This window comes from Centropristis striata, chromosome 2 (genome assembly GCF_030273125.1).
Source record: "Centropristis striata isolate RG_2023a ecotype Rhode Island chromosome 2, C.striata_1.0, whole genome shotgun sequence".
Lineage (NCBI taxonomy): Eukaryota > Metazoa > Chordata > Actinopteri > Perciformes > Serranidae > Centropristis > Centropristis striata.
The window spans coordinates 37,294,762-37,303,399 of NC_081518.1; positions in this window are offsets into that span (position 1 = coordinate 37,294,762).

Here is an 8,638-nt window from a genome sequence, read left to right on the forward strand (position 1 = left end):
CTCTGACTGACCCTGTTTATGCTTCAAAGTCACATCCAACATGTAGACAGAACCACAACATATCCTCTGTCTGATAGCCAGCACGTCCAGACATGAAAGAAAGTCACCTGCTTTTTATATTTCCCATGAAGACATAAAAATGCTTTTTATATTTCCCATGAAGACAAAAACAAAATTAACCACATCACAGTAAGCAGGCTGTACATATTTATTATTTGATATATAAACTCAATACTTTAGTGCCATGCTTTAGGAAACTTAGAAAAAAAAATCACACTTAGCCAGACTTAATCATCATGGGACAGTCTGTGTAATCCTAAACCCACCCTGCCACCCTGTCTGTGCTAACTAACATGCCATATATAAAAGGAAAGTACTGGCTACATGTGGTTCCCATGCAAACGTAAGATAACAACCACATCATGGCTGGCAGGCTGCACTGTGAGTGTGTGACGTGCTCTGCAGCACCAAAGCCGAGGCTTAGGAAGGGACTGGATCCCATTTCCCAGGCTGAAGCAGGACCTGAGGGCAGAGTGTGGAAACTGAACTAATTGCAGGATATTGGTCCTCTGATGATTAGAGGAGGACATGGAATGCCTGGTCTGTGATGCAAGCAGACCAAGGTGAGACTAATGACGGATGCATTTTTTTATGTCTTCAGATAAGTCTGTATCCTACAGTGGAGGCCCGCGGCATTGTGACAAGCAGAGCGGGGACACGAGGCTTCCTATACACTTCCTCTGACAGGACGTCAGTTTGAGATATTTTGACCAAACCTATAGGAGGTTTGAAAGCACATGGCCCTGCTTGGGATGAGTAAGAAGCACCATTATCAGTATCTATTCAACCAAAAAAATGATCTGTAATTTAGGCTGAAACTGGCCGTGGGTGGGAAGCCTGAAATTGTTATAGGTTGATCACAAGCAGTTATATTTATTATTTATTAGAAAACTGTTTACAAAACAGACTCACTACTCAGTGTCAGATCAATGTTTATATCACAAGAGTAAAAAAAACTACCAATGATGATTTTCCTTCTTAAGTCCGGATATTGACACATTTTACAAGGGTAATACTTATGCTCGTAAAAAGTACATTACCTGTACCAGATACTTAATCCAAGAAATCGGCCCAACCCTAGTACCTGGTCTTTCGTCTGTCAGTTTAAAAGTATTTGTCTGCTTGATGCAAACAGTGTCCAATAAGTTCAGTTTAACTTGTCAAGAAAAACTGTTTTTTTTTTGTACTTTAACTGCCAAAATGAACTCTCCAAGAATATAATTTAAAATGATCCAAGCCCAAACAGATTGTATACATTCCAACAGTCAAAAGTAAGTTTTTCTGTGGTTCCAAAACTTCGGAGAGCTTGACAGCAGAGTACTGTATGAGTAGGGGACACGAGGTGGAATGTCTAAAAACAGATTAACTATAGCAGCTGAACTCGAAACATACTTGGTAAAGTTATGGGAGGTCAAACTATTTTATAGCACTATGTTAAATTAAATGGTGCTCCAAGGATGAGCACCAACCATATCATAGGTGAACTTCCCCAGCTGCCCCACACTGCAGTGAAAAGTCTTTCAGATGAAGGCTTTGAAAATTATTGAAACTCCAACAACAACTTTCGTTTCTTTTGAAAACTACTGGCTCGATTATCATGAAACTTGGTGCAAGGGTGTGCATACACAAATAATTATTCACTTTCATTAACATTGCAAGATGGCTGGCTTGGTGGAGGTCTGCACTCTATACGCATAGTGTTGATTTGTTGATGCAAAGTACAATTAACTTCTGATTTTGCATTGTGCTGAAGACCAAGAATGGATTTTAATCTAATATTACATTTTATTGTCAACCTTTTGTGAAAGTTACATTAATGTGGATCGTTTTTCAGTATTCATTTCCATCTAGTGTTCAGTTGACACCTGTTTAATGAGAGCATATGTGAATACATAGAATCCTGCCTATGCTATAGTATGTAATCCAGATAATAATACAGAAAAGTACATATGCTCCAACCCTTGTGTTTTATTATAGATGTCTCAAGCCACATGCAACAAGTGGTAATTATTTTCCTTTTGTATGATACAGCTGGCCCAACTCCTCAGCTATGCTTCACTCAGTTGTTTGTGTCCAGAAATGTTGGCCATAGTGAGCAGGAGGCATTTTGGAACGAGTGAAGTGTTGCAGTCCCTCTGCGTGGACACCAACCCTTTGATTCTGTGTCTGCGTTTAGTAGCCCCCTTTGTTTGCAGTGTTTGTTTGATGTTACTTTAGCAGAAAGAGACAGACACCATTGAGTAGTGGGAGTGCTGTTCTGCTGCATGCCATTCACGCCTGCTGTAGAGCGCACAGAGTCAAACACAACAAGGGTAGGCCATTGTTTACCAGTGGAACTAATCACCCTGATGGCACCTCCATAAATCCCCCTCCCTGTCGACAGTGATTGGAGTGTACCTATGTGTGACCATGGACAATACAAATGCGCCAAAGGCAAATAGAATTGGGGTGCACTGAGGCAATATTTAGCTTGGCCAGATGGCCGGTTGCATGCAGCAGGCTTCTTAGCCCTCCACATCTGCTCCTTATGATGTGCCAGCAACTGGGTGAGTGTCTCAGCTTTACTTGTTAGGGCTTTCCTCTGCACCCAAGTTTGTCCCACTGCAGAATGATCGCTCCCCACTTTAACCTGTCTGCTGGAGGATCCCTTTCCCACTCTCAGGCAGTCTTTTGTTTTTCCTTCCACTGTGGCAGGCTCTTCGTGTTTTGAGTGAGGCATCAGTGCGGGCCCCAGTTAAAACTCCTCTCCTCTGATTTCTTTATTTCCTCGTCCTGGAAGATGATCACATTCAGACTTGTGGTGTGGTCCTGTTGCATCACCGGTGCACACACAGAAGCTTGCTTTTGCAGCTGTTTAATATAAGTTTTCTTCAAATATCTTAGTCCAGATGGTTTATTTTTACAAACAATACACAGGGCTGCATTCCTACTGAGCCCCCGTCCCCACCCCTTTACTGTCTGTCTAACTAGGCAGCTTCATTTCAGAGGAGCAGAAAGACAGGCACTATCATGCAGAGTGTGCACAGATGGTCCAGTGACACTACTGTCATACAAACAGGCTTCAATAAAGAAGATATATACACATGTATTGGTATGGATACATAAGCTATTCATTTTCAAAGGAGGAGACAGGCACGTGGACCCACAGACTTCTTCATGCGTGAGGAGACAGATGTGCACAGAAGAGAAAAAAATGCATGTATATGGATTTTGGATTCCAATGTGTTTATTTTAATAGGATACATACCCATTTGTCATAGATCACTAGGTTGCTAAATGATTTCCAGATGACAAAACCACTGTTGGGTTAATGTCACTGATATTCAGCGGTTGGGGCGTGTCTGTTCTCACTTCAGCCGACACACTACATAAAAAGTACAGAGATTCATCATTTTAATTTATGAACACATGAAAATACAGTTTGGGCAGCAGTGTGCTACATATTGTATTATTGAACAACTGAATCCAGAGAAGATCTTTACTGTTTAATAGTATATCAAATATAGTAACACATTTAATCCCCCACTGCAAATTTTTTCTCTTTTTCTTTTTTTATCAGAATTTTGCATTAAAGTTTGCTAACCCCAACCCTACATTTGAAATATTGGTTAAAAATGAGAACGTGTCAATCATGAGGCCAGTGTGTAATACTAGAGGTGTTACACTCCTTGGAAACGTTCTTTAGCACAAAGGAATAAAGCATTTTTTGTGTTTCTAGATAGTGCTGAAACCATTTATATACCCAATTCAGTCTTTTAAATAAGTAATTTATGAAGCTAAATCACAAACCATTCTCAGATCCCATTCCCAAAATTAAATAATATAAAATGTCCCATTTTATGTTTGAATTTATTTTAAATCTTTGGTTTCTATGCTGTTAGTCAATTTGAAAACCTCACTTTGTACTTTTGGAGCTTGTGATGGGATTTTTTAAACAATTTTCTGAGATTTCATCAACAAAACGATTAATCGATTGATTAAAAAAAACAAAAAACAGATTCATTGATAATAAAAATGATCTTTGGTTGCAGCCCTATTTCGAGCAGCAGCAACAGTTATCTGCGATACAGAATTTGAAGTAACTCAAATGATCTCATCTTGACTGAGACCTTTTTTCCACCTTTAAAAAAACAATATTATGAATTCCATCGCTGGAATGAACAGCTTGTTGGGATTGACATTTTTTTGCAGTGTAGGTTCTACCCCGACCCCCACCCTCACCTCTCCCCAGGCCTTACTGCCACATCCACTGCACATCCTCTGCTCCCTTCCGGGCCCCAAGCTCTGGAGCCTCACAAAGGAGCCCTAACAAGAGAGAAGAAAGAGCCAGTGCCACTTGGACGGGATTACATCCCAGTAAGATTCTTCAGTCCTCTTGGCCAGCCGCCCCTTAACCCTCCCCTTCCCTGATTAGAAAGTGAGCAGGGAAAGGCTGGCTGGATATAGAAAAAGGGTCCACACATGTCCAATGAAGTGTTGCACTGTTGTATGGAGTAGACTTGCTGAGAGTCGTGTCAGTCTGGTGTTATCAGAAATCCTGCTATTGAAGTAATTGTAAAGTTCACAGCTTATTTTTAGAGCATGTGCAATGTCAAGCAGAAATAATGAAATGACCACTTATAGCAATAGCGTCAATCAATTATCTCTGTTCAAAAGAATACCAGATTACTAATTATATCGTACTAATTTCTTTTAATGGACAAACCAAAATTGTTAAAATGTAGTTTCCACCCCAAAGTAAACTGTAGCATTAGTTCATGCTCTGACATGCCCAGAATTCAGCCTGCAAGGGGCAAAGATATCACAGCTCTGGTGTTTTACCTTATCCTCTCCAGATCTTTAATACCTGACTCCACCCTTCCTGTCCTCAGATCTCCTCACATGCTATCAATGCTGATCTGTCTTTCTCCTTCCCTGCTTCCTTTTCTAGGTGTGCTACGTTGCATACCTTAGAACTATCTTAATTATGTAAAAAATAATTAGCCATTTACATTATTCAAGAGGGAAAACAGGTTTAGAGACCGAACAACAGATCAGTGGCTGTAGAGAAGGATATTTTTTGCAGTGTAGACGTCTGTGATGTACAACCACTGAAGGTGAGTGATGGCCTCTATGTCCCCCCTTTTTACGCCACCTGAGCCCCATGCCCCCTCCAACAGTGGTGGAAGGGGTCAGGTGACAGGTGGACAAAAACCAGTAGCTTCAGAGTAAATGATGCATGCCCCAGGATCAGTAAATAAGAGGCAAGGTGCCATTAAAGAAGGGCAGCCTGCATAGCTGCCATTCCTGCTGGGCTGGTGGTGCTGTGTGTGTGTGTGTGTGTGTGTGTGTGTGCGTGTGTGTGTGTGTGTCTGTGTCTGTAAAAGTACTACCACAGTGCTATATCTATCATGTTATAAGTATTCACCTTCAAAGTAAATGTTTTATTTTCCTGCTTATGGATTTTCCATTTCAATTAATTTTGCTATTGATAGCCTGATACCCATTAACCGCTAACAAACAGCTTCATTTCTAAGAAAAAAAAGACAAAATGTTGTGAAATATAAGAAGCAATGACCGGTGCTGAAGCTATGTTTGACATGAACCGGATGGGGAGGCTCTGAGGAAAAAAAAGTTGATGGTCAGCGCTAGCGTCTCTGCCCTGGCTAGCTTGGCTTTTTTAAAAACGTATTTATCTGTTTAGGTACAGTAGCTCTTGATGGCATAAAATACTCAAAACTTGAGATACAGAACTAGAGTTAGCTATTTGAATCCCTCGCCCTCTGTCACACTGTTTGGCAGCATTTTACTTTTTTTATGGAGGAAATGTTCCCATTCCTAGCTTAGTTTTAGGGAAACATTGCAGTACATGTAGATAAACAGCGATGGTCTCTCTCCATGCTGCAGCGACCCGAGCTCCCCTGCTTACCCATGGGTAAATGTCCACCGGATGATGGGTGAGTTGAGGGAGGAGGGAAGGAGACCTTCTACTGCCTGCTGCATTGACATAAAGCAGGTGCGGAAGTTACGTTTTTAATCTGGGTTTACACTGTACGATTTTAACCTGTTCCACTTCAGACTGTGAGTAAATAACCTATGTGTGCATTGACATCCCTTTTGCTGATGTTAGTTAAGTGGGCCACATTACTGGGAAAAACTGAATAGACTTTGAAGTGTTTATATGTTTTTTGTCAATGTATAGACATACCATATGAATGGGTATATGTGTGTTATTGTGTTGATGTGGGTGATGAGGGTAGGCTGTGTGAAGACTGAGAAACTCACTGATGTATGCAGTTGAAGTCTTGGTCAAAGGCCGAAAGACATTCACCAAAAAAAAGCCTTCAACCAAGATAAATGGAAATAGCTTTGGGGCTGATGGCATATACCAGATTATAGTTGTTTGTAGATGACGGCAGTAATAGCCGCTATTCTTTTGTTGTCTTTTGTTTCTTTCCTCACTTATCTTCTACCGCGGAGATGCCTGACATAGTCATTTCAGCTGTGAGGAAGGTTAAGTAATTCCACAAAATAAAACTGATGGGGTAAGCACCACATCCAGCTTTGAGCTTTTGTCACAGCCATTAATGATTACATTTTTTATGTTTGACTTCAGCCAGTCCGAGAGGTGAGCTGCTGTTGTTTACGGGAAGGTGGTATTGTTGAGAGAACCTGCGTCAGAAAAGCAAACCTCAGAGCTGAGAGAGAGAAAGAGGGGGGAGCAAGGGGTGGGGTTCTGGCTTCCCTCAGGAGCTCGATCGTTCAGTGGAGCCAGGGAGGCAGCTGCTTGCTCGCCCAGCCAGAGCTCCCCTCAGCCAGGCCCTGCAGCACTTCTCCGCTCTCCTCTGGAGCTGGGCTGGGGACTGACGAGGCCTGGAACTCCTCCGTGTTGCACATCGCAGCCAGGACAGCAGCCGCCAAGCCAGCCAGCGAGCGAGCGAGCCAGGCAGGCAAGCCCCCTCCCCAGCCCCAGCTCTCAGCCAGGCCCCTTTGTGGTGCTCCACTGCCCAGTAATTGAAGGCTTGCACTGGGGATATATTTAATCACCATAACAAGGAGTTGGTAGGAATAAAATGATCTTGTAAAGGCGCTGCAAAGCTCTCTGAACAAGCTGGATCAGAGTTTGTGGGAAGCAGAGCGTGAGATCTGAGAGTATGTGTGTATGGGCATGCATGCATCTGTGCACTTTTTCGCTCTTGCATTCACACATGACTGTTTGGAATCTCAGACACTCACCTACGTCCTCCCTGTCTCCCCCGTCTACCTCTCAGCCCCGACTCCACCCCGAATACACGACTGCAGGCCAACAAATTTCATTACAACAGCCCTAAACTGCACAGTTTTAGAGCCTTCTAATTATTCCTCTCTCAGATGTGGTCGTGTTGAGAAAGGCCGTAAATCAACAGAAGTAAGAGCGCCAGGCCTGGAGCTGTGAGAAAACTGGAAACAAATGATCTGCCCCTTCCCCTACTCTTTCCTGCTCTCACCATCTCTCTCTCCAACACCTTACCTCACTGTCCGCCTCCCCTGACTTCCAGGCAGCATGAAAGATGAAACTGAAGGGCTGAAACAGCAGGATGTCTGGAGCGTGTTGTCCGATGGGCGGTCCTGTAAGACACTAAGCGACCTTAATCAGTACACGGAGCCCTCCCGAGCCCTACCTGTCTCGGCATCAGTCCAGATGTGGACATTTTTTATCCGCCACTTGCCACTGAGCAGCTCCACTGAAGCATTTGTGGGTGGAGTGTCTTGTTAAAGGGTACTTCTCTGGTAGATGTGATGCAGTGCGTGGTGGCAAGATGGTCAGCAGACAGCTGAGTGGTACCTGGGACCAGGTCTGTCTGTCTGCTCCACAGTCTGTGACTGCCTGTAATCAGCTTCTTTAAAGGTTCCAGCCAGTAATTGCTCACTATAGCCCCAAGATAGCAATCAAAGAGATGCTGAACCGCATGCTCTCCCTTTTCCCTGTCCCTCTTTCCTTCTCTTTCTATCTTTCTCTCTTTTTCTCTCCCACTCTGTCTTTTTCTGCTACTTCACATTTGGAGACACTGTAAAGAAAAGCATTTTAGCATCTGTTTTTTAGTGTTCAAGGGAGGAAAATCAATTCAAATTGAATTAATGGCAAAATTGATATCGCTTTGAAGAATGCCCCACCACCCCTCCCCCCGCTCTCCTGTCTCTGTCCTGGTTGCATTTTTCCCCGTTCTCTGTTCTCTTATCTTTCAACAATTACAAGAGCAGTCTAATGGCCCTTTTAAGTTGCCTGCCAGCTGTATTTGCAAAAAAATAATGTCTTCTTCTTCATCTGTGGGCAAACGTAGCCGTGTTGAGGTTCATTCACATGTACGGATCGCTGATGCCTTTCCTCTGAAGTCATGATGAGGGCATTAGAGCTGTTTGTCTGGGCATGAGATGTGAGTAAAATCCCATGATGTTATGTCAAATCTGTCAACCATCATAAGTTACCAAGCAGCGTTTGATGTGGTATGAATTCCTGATATCCAAAGCTGTTAATTTAGCACTGAATGGCAAGCCAAAACCATTAGTTGATACACCAGAAAGATGATTGCTGGGAAACAATTAATCAAGTAAAAAAACA